Source organism: Anser brachyrhynchus (assembly GCF_964034855.1).
Source record: "Anser brachyrhynchus genome assembly, chromosome: 2".
NCBI classification, from domain to species: domain Eukaryota; kingdom Metazoa; phylum Chordata; class Aves; order Anseriformes; family Anatidae; genus Anser; species Anser brachyrhynchus.
The window spans coordinates 76,800,993-76,819,383 of NC_137695.1; positions in this window are offsets into that span (position 1 = coordinate 76,800,993).

Here is an 18,391-nt window from a genome sequence, read left to right on the forward strand (position 1 = left end):
GGAATGTCAATTAAAAAAAAAAAAAAAAGAAAAGATATACAGACTGAATGAATCAATCCAATTTGTGAGGGAGGGAAGAAGTGTGAAGGCAAGAAAATTGATGGGAGACTTGCTTCCCTATCTGAGTTAAATCATACAACTCACATTGCCTTGCATTCATGCTCCTCTTCATGATATTTAATGCATACACTTTGGCAAAAGTAATATGATGTAGACATTAGGTAGTAGTGACATCTCCATTTTATATTTGGGGACATAAGTCGGATAAAGATAAGAAACCTTAGATTTCAAAATTTTGCTCAAATCTGAGAAATTTCTTCAAAGTCATTTTCTCATCCCGTAAGAATTTAAATTCCTGAGCTTTTACCAGGTGTTTTCTGAATGCCTAAATAGGCACCTTCACCACTGAAAAGTGCAAGATCTTGCCAGAGTGAATCAGTGAACTTTCTTTTGTATTAAACATGCTAGTGCAATTAGCAACCAAAGAATATCAGAGAAAGAATGAAGAGTAGTTTACAGCTAGATGTTAACCAAGATGCTGTTCAGTGAGAGGGAAGATGCAGCTATGAATCCTCACAGTTTGAGAGGGGGGATGTGCATAGGTGTTTTGTGTATTTTGGGAATGTATTAACAAGCTTTTTCTAAATTTAAAGAAAGTAAAGAGGATGTTAGTACCTAACTCTGGGGCCAGAGTTTGAAATACGAATCTCAAGTGGAGTTAATGAGGTGATTCTAGAGATGTTTCTTCCTTCTATGCTGTTTCTTATTTTAATGGCACTGTATTCTGGAATTGTTGAATACCTTTGAGTTATCTAATTCTTTCCAGGCACTACATAGACTTTTTGATACTGCTCAGAGCATCGACTAGTCTTTGAGTGGAAAACCTTACACTTGGTTCCTGGTACATTTGGAGTTTCAACACATGTATGTGTTTTGGCCCTATTTCTACATCTCCTATTAGGAAAAGCAATCAAACAAACAAACAAAAAACACTAGTTTGTGCTTTTGAATTTCTAGAAATGGATTTTATGGATTTTTTCTAGCTGTTATGTCACTTCTACATAAGGCAATGTCATTACGAACTGGTCCAAGAAAGTCTGACTCCCAGATGTATATTTCTCTTTAGTCTGACCTTGAATTTAAATAGTTTTTTTTTTGTTTATTTGTTTGTTTGTTTGTTTTCCTGCAGTTGTATCTACAAGCAATTTATATTTTGTGAAGTTTAAGCTAGAAATCAAGACTTTGTTCTGAAGGTACTACTAACAGATGCAGCTGATTCTATCTTAACTTAGCTAGACTCCAGCTGACTCCTTCTGTCATTTCTAATGTTTCACTGAAATCCCCTGCAAGATGAAGGAAACAGCCAAATGACAGCAATATCTGTGGCAGTCAGTAACCAGAAAACAGATGTCAGGTGAAACCTCTTCACTGTGTTCTCAGAAATTTCTAGCTGTGAAATGCATCTTCTGACTAGGTTCTTCCAATTCAGGGTTACAGAACCCATTCAAGGTTAAAAGGTACATATCTATAAGCCACAGTTTGTTCTTGGCTTTGGCTCTGTGCAAGAGAAAATACCAGATGCTACAGCCTTATGATGCTACACATGAAAAGCTAGCATGGCAAGATAAGCAATAGTAAACAGTGATTCAAATAGTTCCATCCAGAAGAGAAGCACCTTCATATCACTGAGATCTACAGCATCTGTTCCTTAGGTCAGCATTCAATCTCATGTTTATTCTTTGACAGTGAACAAACAATTTCTTACGCGTAAGAGAATGTTTGTTTTTTGGAAAAAGCTTTTGTAAAACTCTTCTAAACTCACCAGGAAACTTCGTATTTACCAAATGTAGGTTTCACACTTGAGGCGCTATTGTTTTTAATTCCTGCTTGCTACAAAATTAAAGGTGTCTCATAGCTAGTATTGCATAGCAAATCAAGAAAGTAGAGTTCCCAGTTCTCATTTTCTTTTAATATGCCCTTGTATGTTAAGGTGTATCCTATTTTTTGTTGTTGTTATTGTTAGTGTAAAAAATCTTTCTTTAGTAATGGTAAATGAACAAAGAATGTTTAATAACCCGTCACTGTACTGATAAATGCTTTCCTTTATGTTGGTATCTGTCAGATTCATTTAAGGATTTCATATTTCAACACCAGACAGGCTAGGAATGGTGGCCTGCTTGCATCCTAACATGAATATTGTATCATCAGCCATAATATTTGGCAACATGTTTGAATGTTTTGAAGCACTGTAAATCTATCTCCTTTTGTTATATGTTAAAATCTCACTTATTACTAATTTTTATTACTTTCATTTTCTTATATTTGAATATCGTATCAAAATTAATCATTCAGTGAAAAGGGGGGAAGAGATTTGCAGTGATGAAAATGCTTCTTGTTTGTAGTTTTTAGTTCACTTGTATTTTATTAGTTTTTTAAATATAGCTGGATGTTATTCTGCTACATATATCTACAGTCAGGAGCTGCATCACTGATTCTTTTATCAAATGAATTTTTCTGTGTAATGCACAGATTTGTAATAAAAATGTAAAATTTGCTCTGAATGGAAACAGAAAGGAAATTTCTGGGTGTAGGAGCAGGAGAAGGAAGGGAAGAAGGGTTAATAATGGCAGGTGGAGACAACATCTGGAGAAGCAGGTCGTCAGGATCACAGTGGGTTGGCACATAGCATTGGAACACTCATGGGAAAAGCACAGGACAGCCTCCAGCTGGTGAAAGTCAATGACAGACTTCAGAGACAAGCTAACCTAAGATAATGGTGGAAAAGGAAAGGATGCACTTGGAGCACTGACAATCCCCTCTGTCCTTAAGAACGAAAAAAGAGAAATTCAAATACTCTGTAAGGTAGGACAAGATGGAAAGAAGATCGTGATCACTGTCAGTACTTCAAGGGTTCAGAAGGCATATCCAAATGCAGCATGATAAACAACCTAAGAAGAAACTGGAAAATACAAGCTGGACTAGGGCGGCCACCATCTGTGCCATCACAGGGAATCCCAGCAGGAGCTTTTGGAGATGGATGTCCTTGTGCTTGTGAGCCTGGGCAGATGCATGTGAGCAGAATGAAAGAGTTTTAAGATCCAGTTTAAGATCCAGTTCCCTTTTCCTATGGGGTCATTTTCCTCAATTTGTTGGTGGCAAATGTGAGGTGGCAAGAAGTGTGTAGCAGAGCTTTATGGACATTTTCAGGAGGCAAAACCCATTCAAATTCTTCCAGCTTCCAAGGTGTTATTAGGAACAGCAGTGGAGCCCACAAACTGAGCCCTGCTCCCAGCTGGGAGACCACAATTCATGACACAGATAGAAAAAGGTAATTTGGATGATCTCTTTTTCACCTTAATAGTACTTCTACATAATAGTACTTCTACTTAATAGTACTTTACTTAGTAAAGACAGACCCCGTGAAATATGGCAAAGGCATTATACTAATTTATCTTAGCAACTTTTGACTCTTTTTAGAGGTCAACCTTTTGAAAAGAAAGCAGCTTGACTGTCCTTTTTGAATTGTTATCCTATGAAAAACTGTGTAGGAGTTGGCAATCTATTCAGAAAAATCTATGGCTGATATCCTCAGCACTTCAGTGTCTAGTTGTCATCTTTGCACTTTTCCTACAGTTACCATTTTATTCACAATAACTATACTTTTTAACTATACTTTTTTTTTTTTTTCTGGCCTCTTGTATTTTATCTGCTGTAAATTTCTTTATTCATTTTTATCTTTCATCTTCAGAACTTCATGCTTTCTTTCTCTAATCCTCAGTAATATTTTGCCACTGCCACATCATGTAGTCATTTATTCTTCACTATAAATAACCTTCCAATTTCATCATGGCAGGCCTGTTGAGATGCATCCCTTTCAATTACACATTCCTTACAGAGAGATAGCTGTCCCTCTCAGGCAAAATGTACAAAAGATTCTAATACAAATATAATGTGATACACATTTTACTTTATCTTTGAGCTCAACAGGGGCCTTTATCCCACACCCTTTATATAAAAAGCAATAGTACCAGACAGTTTAATCACTTATAAAAGATGATAACCTGGGATGCATACTTATTTCAGGTTTGGCAGCTGAATGCTTATAAGCAGCAAAAGAGTAGTATGGGCATGGTTAAAGAGTGCTATTTAGTGTTTTACTTTACGCATTTTCTGAGCATAAGATCCCATTTTCTTAGTGCTTGTAGCCTCCTGAACTTCAGTGAAATCGTACCTCTTTGTCTTGCGCTGACTCCAGGTTAGGGGTCAGGGAGCATCAAGTACCTCTTCAAACCTTGCTAGGAAAACAGCTATATAACTGACAGGTCTGGGGCACATCTCTGAGTGCAAATAACTGAATTCATGCAGAGGAAAGGCAGAAACTCTGCTGAAGGTAGTGGAATTGCTCAGCAATGGTGGTGCCACGCCACAGGATACTGGAGCAACTGTCCTGGCGAAACAGAGATCTGGACCCAGAGCAGGTCCAGAGGGAGGATGCAGCTCCACTGTGCCTGGGGCCCCTCTGCATGGATGGAGAAGAAAGAGGGGCTCTCCTCGCCTGTGAAAGGTGTGTGCTGGTTAAGGGGCTGCTGCCAGGTTAAAGTGGAGGTGAGCAGATGCTGAAGCATGACAGAAGGTGAATGATTTGACAGGAGGCCCTGCAGAGCTGAGACTGAACCCCCAACTGCACCTTCTGGTGGCAGCCAAAGACCCTGCTCAACTAAGTGGCAAGAGGCAAGGCTGGGGCTCGTGGCCTGTGGGGTGTCCCAGCTCACATGGACACCAAGTATGCTGTTACAAGGAGATCTTGGGTGTATCAGGAGTGCCTGTGCTGCTCTGAGAGTCAGAGACAAGGGGGGACTCCTGGTGCATCCTCAATCCTGTCAGTTTAGGGAAAGGTTTGGGGAGCAGCAGATGGATCCTGTAAGTCTATTTTTAAAGTTGTTGTCAACAGGGTTCTGGCTCTTTAAGGATCCGGGATTGCTGGGTAGAGACAGGATCCACCAAAGTGGGGCAAGAGTGTCTTTGTCAGTAGATTGACCAACATGGTGAGGACAGCTTTAAACAATGAATGATGGCAGAGGGAGAACACAACCCACAATTAGGTGTGGTAGTGATGGGTGGAGTAATATGCAACAAGAGACACCTAAGGAAATATATGGTGATATGTCACCAGCCTTAAGTGTATGTACAAAACTTCATGCAGCCTAGGAAACAAGCAGTAGGAACAAAAGGTCAGTAAACTACAATGTTGGTGACATAACAGATCTGGTAGGACAGTTTCCACAAATAAAGTACTTCAGTGAATGGAAACAAGCTAATCAGGAAAGGGTTGCCCTGGTTCTGATAAACAGAAACTTGGATGTATAGACTCTTCCTTGGAATAGACAGCGGATTGGTTAAGTGCTTGATGTTCAGGAAACAAGGAGAAGCTTTTGAGAGTTGCCAACATCATGGAATTTTATTATAGACCATCAGATCATGGTGAATAAGCAGCCAAATCCTTCTTTAAATGAGTTGAGAAGTCTAGGGATTACAGACTGATGCTTCCGGAGGGCTTGAACCTCCCTCACATCTTTTAGAAGGGTAGCACAATGGAAACTTTTAGAGGGTATTGGTGCTGCTTTTTGATACAAGTAGTGCATAGACCAACCAGAGGTAATGCACAGCTGGGTCTGCTAATCACTGTTTTGATGGGGCAATCAATGGCAGCTTTGTCTGTAGTGACCATGAAACAGGGAAGTCAAGGATATTGAGGAGGGTGGCAAAGGAGAGTAGCAGAGCATTTATGCTGAACATCAAACAAGCAGACTGCAGCTTGTTCAAGGATTGGATAGAGCTGAATAGGAGACAGCTCTGAAGGGTAAAGAAAATGAGGGAAATTGGCAGATCTTCAGGGACATAAAAATGGCCCATTTTGACAGTCAGAAAGATAAATAGAAACACCAGGACTCTAGCCTGTCTAAGCAGGAAACTCATGATGAAGCTCCTGTGCTATAAGAACTTATATGCAGAAAGTTAGAAAGTTAGAAACAGGGATAGGCTGTGGAGGAGGAATTTAGAAACCTTGCCAAGAGTATGTAAGAATAGTGTCAGGAAAGCCAAAGCTCCCAAATTGCTGACACTTGCAAGTAAATTCAAGGGCAACAAGATGAGCATCTCCTACATTAACAGTAAAAGGCTGAATAAGAAAAATGTGTGTAGGATGCTGAAGGATTATTTAGCTGGCAAGATGAGGAAGATAAGGCTGAGGTATGCAATGCTTTCTTTGCCTTGTTTCACTCTTGTTTGGCAACAACAGTTTGCCTAACCAACCTGATTGTTGTCTATAACAAAACATGGATTTGTAGGGATTTGTAGATGAGAGTTAGCAATGAATTTTTTCTACCTCTACTTCAGAAAAGCTTTTGACGCTATCTCTGGGTGGCTAAACATTGGGTTGGGGTCAGTGGGAAGTGGTTTATGGATCATAATCTATCTTGAGATTAGTTGAAACAAGAGTTTCATTCAGCATATTAGAAAACCCTGAGGACAGCCAAGCAGTGGAATAGACTGTCCAGAGAGACCGCCCTTGGAGGTATTCAAGACCCAACTGGATAAAAGCGCTGAGCAACCTGTTCTGATCTCTTGTTTTGAGCAGGAGGCTGGACTAAGATCTCCTGAGGTCCATTTCAATCAGAATTATTCTGTGATTCAAATTACAGTACCCAGAGAAATGGAGCTGCTGGATGGCATTTCCTGTCATCTGCGTTCTGTTAGCAGATGTGAACAGTAGAGCACTGATTGCCATTTGATGTTCCTAAGATTGTTTTGCATTAGGGATGTGGTGAATCCACTTTATTTGAATGATCAAAAGAAATACTGAGGAACTATTCTTTGACTATTCATGTGTATGAATAATTAATATTCTCAGGATTTTAAGTTGTGCTACAGCAGGGAAATTTGGCAGGAACCAAATAAATTATAATGCTAGTGACCTGGTAGTCAGAACAACAATCTTGGTAGATGAACAAGAATAGAAAACAATGAATTTGCCTGTCAGGTAGTGAAGTGTTTTCAATTACTTCATTAATATATGGAGAACTGTTAATTGTTCTTTTTTACCTTTAATTTAGATTTCATTACAACTGTTGCTGCGTTTATGGATTTACTTGGTCTTCTCTTCTGGAAACAAACACCTAATGAGTAAACACCCCCTACCCCTAACACCCCCCATCTGCTTTAACAAAAGTAGATACTGTGGCTCATGGATGGAGTATGCTATAATTTACAATGCTCACTGATTAGAAAAATAAACAAGATAAAGGGAGACAGTGTGTCTTTACATTGTGTCTTTCGAACTGCTGTTTTTGAAAATTTATCATGATGGATATTCACAACTGGAACACTGTTTTTCTTTGAAAAGACATAAAGAAGAGTAAGGAAAATCAGTATGGCATTGTTTTCTAGAAGATTACCAGAAATGTAGTCTTAACAGTTCTCTAGATCATGGATATGTTGTTTGCTATCATTCTTGGGAACTTCAAAGATTTGGATTATAAATTGTAATTTATTTTGTTCTTTTCTGAGCAACAAGCATTTACATTAGTAAGCTTTTCTCTGCACTCATGAATTCTCTTAAAAGTGAGAACTGAGAATAACCAGGACTCGAATAAAAGTGCAGCATGAGGTTCACACAGAACTGATATTGGTAGTGCTGATTTTCATTTTGTATGGATGTTTACATTTCAATACTGATCTAAGGAGCTGAATAAGTGCACAAAATTTTTCATGAAATATTTTTGATTGAAGATATTTAAACTTCTATTAAAAACTGCAGCTCTGTTTGTTCAAATTAAAGGATGTATTGATGCCTCATGCTCCAATATGGCAATCTGAAGCGTGTGGATTATCTACAGCTTGTAATGAAAATTTAAGAAGCAGGTGTTAAGACTTTTATATTTCCATCTATACTTTCATAGAACATGCTCTTAAAATCTAGAGTGTTTTGCTCCATCAGGTTATTGAATGAAGAGTCATGCATAAGTAAATAGTAGTTCGCTAAACCCAAGATTGTCAGTTGAGTAGTCATTTGATGTGTCTTTCTGTTTTGGATTTTTAATTTGCACTTTTTTTTTTTTTTAACAACAACAAAAAAAAAAATTGCTGATACTTTGCTAATTGACATCTTTTAGCAAATATCCTTATGTATTTCTGAAATATCTATTATATTAATAGGTTATTAATTCTCTTATTCAATGCAAAAGAGATTGCATTCTCTTCAGATGTGGAATTAAAAATGGCTTGTTTACTTACTAATGCACATTTTGTGCAGAGTTAAGTACTTTTAAAAGCAATATTCCAGCTGTCCTATAATTATAATTATTTCAGTTACTGCAATGCTTTTAACATTTCTTTTTGGAAAACTAAATTGTTCCATGTTTAAAGAATTTTCATTTCTTAACAAATTATTTAAAATGCAGATACATCTATAAAGACATGTATGCATTAGTGCACTTCAGTTTCTACTTGCTGTAGCCTGGCAGTCAATGCACAGGCTGTGACACAGATAGCACACATATTTTCAAGATTGCCAGATACACGAATTGGCAAAATGTTCAGCGCTCACTGTAACATTTAAGAGAAGCATTGCATGACTAATGAGAATAAGGGAACAGTGCTAAAAGTAGAGATTAGCACCAAGGGAAACAGAAGAGAGCCGTTTCTTGGCAACAGGACCAGAATCACTGGTATGTTAGCTGAATTTCTGTAGATGAAATTTCCTAGATGCACTTTTAGCTGTCTGTTGAAGGTAAAACACAAATCATTTATATTTTGTAGCTAAATTATTGACAAATCCAACATGTTTTAAAGCTTTAATTCCTTGCTAATCAGAAATCAATCCTACAAAGACACGGACTTTCTGTCGTTCATCAAAGGAAGAATCATAGTATGGACTTGACCCACTGAAATGACTGATTTGAATGAAATGTGGATGAATGGTTTTAGAGAGAGAAAAAAATATATATTTATTATATTTTGAGTCCTTATGGTATATGAGCATATTTGAAATAGTGGAGATTTTATATATGGTATAAAGGAAGATTGATTTTGTGCTATTTGTTGTTTTTCTCCAGAAAATATTTTTGATTGGTGAACTAATAACATCAAAATATTACACCTTCTGAGAGTGGGAAGTTTGCTGAATTTATCTAGCCTCCCAAACACTATAGGGAAGGTTATAAAACCTGGATTACATACTGTATTTGTACGCCAGGAAAAACCTCAGAACAGAGCCAGTCATGAGAGATCTGATGAATATGGATGCAATGTAAGCTTTACTCAAAAAAATATATATATACATATATATATACATATATTCAGGTAAAAATATACTGAGTCTTTATTTGATTAAAAATTTTGAGTTGGTAGGGACAGTTATATTTGAAAAAATATTTTATTTTCAGTCTTTTTTTTTCTGTTGTTTTTAAGAATCTGAGATATCTGAGCATCCCTCCATACTTAGATTCCCAACCAATCCTATGGCGATGGGACAAGGGAAAATAAAACTTTTCTGATATTTCAAAAACAGGAACGGGTCAAGGGGAAACCCCTCAGAATAACTGTTTAATAAAACCCAAGCTTTCTATATACTACAGTTTAAAGAAGCCTCTTAAGTTATCACTTTTATAGAGAATTGTCTAGAAATGAACAAAGAAGAACCAAAATTAGTTGATACCATTACAGTTCTTAAAACTGGTTCAATTCCCACTACTTGCAAGAAAATGTGAACCAAATTAGTATGTAACCAGTTACAATTTGAATCAATTTAATCAATCTCTCAAAATAACAATTCTCCTTAAAAATCAGTTTCACTTGCTAAGGTCATTACTGAGGTGAATTTCATCACTATTCATTAGACACGATTCACCATATTCCATAAGAACTCTTAAAACATTAAATGGGTTATTAGACTGCAGTAGAAGATATTACCTGCAGAAGAATCATTATGATTCATTTCCATTTCTATCTCTTCATTATGCCTTCTGTCCACTAACAGTTCTCTGAGTTTATCTTCCTTGTTAATTCCTTTTCCATTGTACAATACCTACGGTCTGCTGAAAGGAATACGCTTCCAAACTAGTGAAAAGATAATATCAGCTTTCTCTGGGCATTAGTCCTATCTCAAAGCAAAGCAAAACAAAACAAAACTAGAAATACACCACACCAAACCCAAACACACCTTGTTCAAGCATCACCACCCTAATCATATATTTCATGTTAATGGACATTATTCGCTGGCAATTTCAAACTTTTTGATTGAGCCATCATGAAACAAATTTTTAGGTGTAATGAATTTTTTGAGTTATCCTTTGAAACTTTGTAATACTGCATGTATTGCTCATGACAGACTGGTTGGAAAGCTACAAAGATGTACTAATAGTGCTGTTAAAATATTACCTCCTTTTACTCCTCTTGGACATAAAATAGTTAATACAGCTGAAGGACTATCACATATGTTAAGTAAATATTTAAATATTTCCAAGTACTTATAGCCAACGATAAATTTTATTTATTTATTTATTTATTTATTTATTTACTGCTGCAGCTTTATTTCATTGTATTTGCACTGTCTCCAAAGGAAGCAGAGTCCTGAAACTGATCACACCATAAAAGTGTGTCCTGGTTTCAGTTCGGACAGAGTTAATTTTCCTCCTAGTAGCTGGTAGGGTGCTATGTTTTGGATTAGGATGAGAAGAGCGCTGATAACATGCTGATGTTTTAATTGTTGCAGAGCAGTGTTTACACCAGGCCAAGGACTTTTCAGCTTCTCGCTCTGTCCTGCCAGCGAGCAGGCTAGGGGTGCAGCAGGAGCTGGGAGAGGACAGACCCAGGACAGCTGACCCAAACTGGCCAAAGGGGTATTCCATACCATCTGACGTCATGCTAAACAATATATAGGGGTGGCTAGCTGGGGTTGGAGGTCTGGCTGCTCGGGGATAGGCTGGGCATCAGTCAACGGGTGGTGAGCAATTGCATTGTGCATCACTTGTTTTGTACACATTATTATTATTATTATTATTATTATTTTATTTTCCTGTCTTAATAAACTGTCTTTATCTCAACTCACAGGCTTCACTTTCCCGTTTCTCTCCCCCATCCCATAGAGGGAGGGGGGAGGGTGAGCGAACGGCTGTGTGGTGTTTAGCTGCCGGCTGGGTTAAACCACAACAAAGTGCCAGATATTTGCATATAGAAGCAAAATTTGTTGTTGCTGCATTTTCACTCTGATACTTCAAAGAAAATAGTTTAAAGAAATAGATTCTTACTTTGTGGACCAAAAAGATTCAGAAAGCATCAAGTTGTTATGGTCCCTGGATGAAACCATGATGATGGTTGAGGAATGCAAATATGGTTTATTCCATTCCTCTTCTTTGAACATGGAAGCAGAAAATAGCTTGAATTGTATGGGTAACTAGTAGGGAAATTATTCTGGAAATTAATTGTAGTTCTTAACTCCTAACATGTTCTTCTATCCCAGATATTATCTTACATAGTGTTTTGAATGGACATGCTGAAAAAAAAAACGGTGAAGCAAAGATCCAATTTGTGTTTTGATACAGAAACCATTGATCTCATTAATAATACTTCAGTTTCAAATGTTAGGGTTTCAAGTGTAAATAAAAATATTTTAGTGTGTTGAATATCATCTGGAGTCTAATTTGCTCTTATTTTAATCTTATCTAGATTACATGTACCTGAAATATTCAAAGAAATCAATATGAAATGCCTTTACTGGGTAGCGAGTTATGTGGGAGGCATGGAAGGGTTTCATTCATCTCTTTTGAAAAGCCAATATGAAATGAAGCATTTGTTTCAGGTCTGTGAGAGAAGGCTATATCCATATCATACTAATGGTAATTAATACAATAGTAATTGTCGCAGTAATAACTAAAAGGATATTAAAAAGTGAAATAATAGTTTCATTCCTGAAAATAGGGTAAATGCAATTTGAGATTTTTTTTGTTATTTCTAATAACTAATAACAATTCTTCACTGAGTAAATATAATGTTTTACTGGAACTACAAACATATTTAGGAAACAATGAAACAGTCTTGTGAAAAAATTTAATAAAACATTCTAGCCAGTGAAACAGAATTTCATTTCTAGGTGTTTCAACTCTTTGCTGAAATGGCCAAAATCATCATCTGAATGCTGTTACACAGCAGAATGTTCTTGACAACGAGCCATAGTGAATTATATCTCCGTACTGGAATTTCATCTGCTTGTGTATTTATTTACCTTTGCTCATGCGGCAAATCCATTTGGAAAGTTACTATGGTTATTGGACTAGTATACAGGGATTTTAAAAGGCTGTTACTGTTTTCAATTGCACTTGATATAACACTTCCTAATATTTCCTTCAGCCCCTCTTTAAACTAAGATCTCAGAAGATTTCTGATGGGGGTTCCATCATGTGCTGGAGCGAGTGTTGTTGGGTCAGAGGAGACAAAGGAAGCAACTGAATGTGGGCTAATCCAAAGTATTTCTTTCATGATGTTTTCTAGATTAAAACTTTTTTTTTTTTCCTATGAGTAATTTTATTCAGCTATTCTATACTGATATCCTGTAGCAAGTTTGTGCAGTGTGTATATGAAGTGTGCTATACCTAATCTGTATCCTGGAAAACAGAAATTGCTCTCATGTTCAAATTGTGGGATACAGGGAGGTGTAACTGGGAAATCTTGATGGAGTTGTTCATTTCAAATGGCATTCGAAATGTGAATGCTTACTGTCAAAATGGTTTTAGAAATCAACAGATGCAGAAAAGTCTTTTTACTCAGTCTCAGAAAGTGCAAAGGTTCCTTTTTGGTCTACTTAGATCCTTTTATAAGAATCCGTGTGTCTTACTGGAAGAGGTCAGCTGAATGTGAGAAAAGCCTTCTAGTTTTCTCTTTATCCCTCGTTACACAGAAGCTTTTATTAAGCTTTTTAGTACCTTCTGAGCCACTCCAATGGAAATAAAACTGTTTTGAACACCACTTTATGGTGCATGTCTGACATCAAACAAAAGAATTAGCTGTCATTTGGACTCCCCGTCAAATTGGTAGATATACCCAACACTTGAGCGTGCTTTGCACAGTCACTGGCTTCATATTGAAGACCTGTTTCTTTTGGCACAGAAGTATGAATAGAAATATGTCATGGGCAGCTGAAATACTGCTCTTCTTTGTGTATTTTTTTTATTATTTATTATTATTTATTATTATTTGTTTATTTTTGTTTTCCTTTTTAACAGTTTTTACTTGCCTGGGTTTAAATAATATGTAGACGTGACTCAAAATACATTCATTATCAGTTACTCCCACCAGGACTGAGCGAAGGAATTCAGTCAAGAATCTGTATTTGTGTACACTATTCTGCTAAAGTATTGTATGCAGTAATTCTTTTATTAACTGAACTCATCCCAATAACCATTTACTTTTAAGAAACTCTGTTTTTGCTCGTCCTTCAATTCAATGTGGCATGTCATTGTTCCTTAAAACAGGCTGCTCAGAGTTGCTTAGCAAAGGAATCTTTGCTGTCACTGTCTTATTATAAGCAATTGTGTCTGTCTTTGCATGTAGATGTTGAAAGCTGTAATTCCTCCTACTTGAAAGTCTTTCCCATTCTTTCTAATGTCCAAGTGCTGTTCTCAAAAAGAAAAGAAAAAAAAAAACCAACAATCTCCATACCCTCAAACCTTTACATTTTTCATATGTAAAGGTGCTATGTGTAACTGTATTGTAGGATTGGCAGATTTTTAAGGGTTCATTGTGAATAATCAACAAACAACATCTTCTTGCAAATTGTTTGCATTTTTAAACTGTTTAATATATTTTATCTTTGTTCATTTTAGTAATTAAAAGCCAAATTTATTTATACATGTTATATATATTAACTAAATGTAAAAAATTAATATATTTTGGTTTATTATTTTTTAATTCAATCAACCTGCCAGCTCATGTATTGATTGCACGTTCTGCTCTTTGCACATGCCAGTTGCTACCCTTATTATGTTGAGGTTCAGATGAATGATTCAATTGTTTCTTTTCCCTCACTGCATAACTTCAATAAAACGTGAAATACTGGGGCTGACTCTACTGACAAATTAGAAGAAAAGAATGGGAGACGATTCCAGGGTAAGGAGGAACTGTATAGACATATATATTATACAATCTGATTTATTTTTAATCTTAGATTTTATTATTTATCATTTTTGCCTGACTTATCAAAGCTATTTTTTTTCTAACTTTACATAAATGACATGTGGAATTAATCTCTTCCATATACAACCAGGTAATATAAATTTATATTGTTTTTTAAAAAACGTGGACTTGGTCTGCACTGTAAATAGTTGTGACCCTTTCTATGAGCATTTACTTTTTTCTTTGCAGAATTGAAGTTGTACTCACTTAAGGTATTTGATGCCTTAGTCTTGAAAATGTGTCTGGCAATATGCTGTTCTCTCCTGATATTGGGCATTGCTCAGCCACATTTTTGATATCCTCCAGGTGCACTTGTTTATTCTGTTTCTCCTCTTCCTTTGCATTTGTTCATCTATCATTAGTGATTGTCACTATCATAATGATTGTCAGACAAATTGGGAGAAATAGCATAGCTGTGCATAGGCATTCCTAATTGTGAAGTTTTCCTTCAGGATTTATGAGTTGTGTCAGTTTTAGACACAACTATTTGGGGGGAAGAGTATTCTTAGAGTATTCTTGTTGTCCTGTGTTGTAAAGAACTGACCTCTGATTGAAATAATAATAATAATAATTAATAATAATATAATGTCTTTACTTAATTTTGACTTTTTTTTTTTTTTAACTATTAGTAGTTGTTACGGACTTTTACATAAAGAAATTGAAGGATTCATGTACATGAACCAAGAATAATGTAATGGTGTGTTTTGCAGCAATATCCAATAAAGCAAAAAAAAAAAAAGAACAAAAAATGTACCCCCCCTCCCCCAAACAACAACAGCATCAATAAACAAACAAACAAACGTCCAAACCACATGAACTAATCCTTTCCTATGTGCTTTTGGCTTTTCCAACATGATTGACAAAGGTATTAAAAATCAAACGTACAGGAACAGAGGAAACATTGGTCTTGCCAAAAACATGTTCTTGTATCTAATGGATATTTCTCTAACATGGGCTTTATTGCAGTAGCTTTATTGTTGTAATTAACAGTAGCAGCATGATGTCATTGTTGTAACTGCATTTTTGATATTAGGTAGCTATGACAGTTTGCTAATAAAAAAATAAATAACACCACCACCACCACCACCAACAACAAAACGAAGAATCCAAATCCCTTATCAAATTAGGAAAATGAAGATAGTAGACTTTTCCATTTAACCTGAGTTTTGGCACCACTAAATCATTTCTCAAATGAAAGTGAAACAAAACTTCTAGTCTTCACGTCGAAGATTGGTGAATGTGGAAAAAAAAAATAGCTTCTATTCTAATTCAGTAGTGCTTCCTTTGCTTTTACAGTTCCAGCTCTAGAAAAGAGAACTATCTACATTAAGACAGTGGTGCTAGTGTATATAACCCGAAGCTGTTGTTGTTTAGCCCTGCCTGGCAGCTAAGTGCCACACAGCCACTTGCTCACTCTCCCCAGGAGGGAGAGTGGGGGAGGGAATCAGAAAGGTAAAAGTGTGAAAACACATGGGTTGAGATAAAGGCAGCTTACTAGGTAATGCAAAAGCCATGCATAAGCAAAGAAAAACAACGAATTCATTTGCTACTTCCCATCATCATGCAGGTGTTCAGCCATGTCCAGGAAAGCAGGGCTCATCATGCTTAACAGTTTCTTGGGAAGACAAACACCATCACCCCAAACTTCCCGCGCCCCTTCCTTCTTATGTGCCCCAACTTTAATTGTTGAACATGACCCCACATGGTATGAGATATCTCTTGGGCCAGCCTGGGCCAGCTCTCCTGGCTGTGTCATCTCCCAGCTCCTGGTATACCCCCAGCCTCCTTGCTGGCAGGGTAGAACAAGAAGCTGTAAAGTCCTTGGCTCTATACAAACACTGCTCTGCAACAACTAAAAACATACTGAAGTTTTTAATCCTTATCACCACTATTTTCTTCAGAAATCCAAACAAGTATTGTGTGAACCTGTACAAAGGACATTAATGCTGTCTCAGTCAAAACCATGACAGAACTACATCAAATATGTGATCTTTTTTTTTAATGAAAGGCCAAAAATGTTCTTCCTAGTTTTGGGATCAAGCTATAATATCTTTTGGATGTGCTTTAAAATGACAAAAATACTCAGCTCAAGCTTCAATCAGAAACTTGATATTAACATTCCTGATGGAATACCATCAGGATGGGTTCAGACACAAATACCTACACAATTCTTCTGATGTTTAACAATTCTCTGTACTTTCCAGACGGTCCTGCTCCATGGTGACTGAAACAGCAATGCCAATAATTGGATATAAATTTGTGTTCAGTGAAGTCTCCCAGGCTTCTAAACAGAGAGGCCTCCCAATAGCTTTTAACTGCTAAGTAACTGTCACTGCAATATGTCCCAGTATCCAATTTCAGCTTTATATGAGATGTCTGAGTTTTCTGGCTTCTAATTGAATAATTTTATTTTCCACTTCTGTAATGTTTCTTCTAATAGTCTTGGTGTCAGGCCTATGTCTACACAGAGAATTAGCTTCAGTGATGGTGAGAAGAAATGAAATTCCAGTACAAGTTTATTCAATCTTATCATTCTATTTGAGACAGTTCAGTGAGAAGTATGACTCTTGAATGGAAGTACTTTCATGAAAGATTTGCTCCTCCTGCATCATGCAAGTATCTCTTCTTTACATGAATTAATTTTTGATACGACAAAGGTTCATGTAATGCAGAACTGCTGCTGAAGTCAAGAATGTAACAAGTAAAGTGAAAATTTATTACCTCCATATTAAAGACTGATTTATGTATGTATGTATGTATGTATGTATGTATTTATTATATACAGACAGATTGAGGGATTCAGTTGTGATTGCAGAGAATAGCTTCAGCTCACTCTGCCTCTTCCATTAAAGAAGAGATTGTCTCTGGTGCCATCTTAATGATTTTAGGAAAGCTGATATGGACATTGCTTCTCATATTTTCCATATACAAACTGCTAAAGCTCTGCTAAATTCCTTGTCAGCAAATGTACCTTAAAGCAGCACCATTGGACTGCTCTGTTTTTCAAAAAAAGAACAACCAGGGCTTGAGCACATAGTCTGCTTTCATCCTTACTCTAGCTTGTCAGTGCTGCAACTATTTGCTCCTGTGGGTGACCACTGAGATTATAATCACTGCACTGAGTACATGTTCATATCATTATGTGAACCTTTGCTGTTTTGAAAAGTCAGAATTTCTTTTATCTCTTTTCTGTAAGAATTTTACCTATGTAAATAGAAACAGATTAGTGTAATTACTCATGTTGGCTGTGTGGTCACTTTCCTTTCCTCCAAAAAAAAAAATATATATATATTTGTATTTCAGGTCTCACAGTTTTAACAGTTTGATACTGTGAAAATATTTTTTAAAATTATATAAGCTAACATAAAACCGAGAAGAAAAAATGTTATATAAACTGTAGGAAAAAGTTAGTTATATTTTGCGACGAAAAGTTTTAATCAATTGATGTTTATCCCTTGAACAGAATAAAGTATAGATCTCTGTTAGAAGTATTGGATACCATGCACACAGTTTGTATTTATAAATCAGAAGTAAATATATTGATTTCAATGGCTCCTGATGTACAGTCATGTAAAGAAGAGCATAATCAACGTTTGTTATTTTCTAATTCTATTGCAAGGGAAGGAATAGCTGGAAGAGGCTTGCTTGAGAGCTTAGCTTGCCCTAAATTAATTTATATATACAGTTACATTAACTTGACTTGGCAGACACTGGATTTATTTATTTATTTATTTATTATTATTATTATTTCATTTTTTATCAATAAGTTACTTTCTTTAAATTTCCTAAGGGAACAGGTATGAACGTTTTATTTACAAGCACTGTAAGAAACATTTTTTGGTAGCCTTATATTTATGTGTGCTTAGTGACATTCGTCCTTTTTATCTATTTTGTCTGCGTGGATACTGTGGTAGATGGTACATCAGATAACGTGTGACCCATGCCACATTGTACTCCAATATTTTTTTTTTTCCACTGGGATTGCTCTGAGGTGATAAATTTAAAAAGTGGTTTCTCTAACCAGAAGGATCATAAATTTAATGAATTATCTGATTTACCTTTTTTTTTTTTCTATGCACACTCAAGGTATATAACACAGATATCTAGAACAGCTTTAGATTCGTTTATTGGCTCTACTTCATATGAAGTCATTTTCTAAAACTTC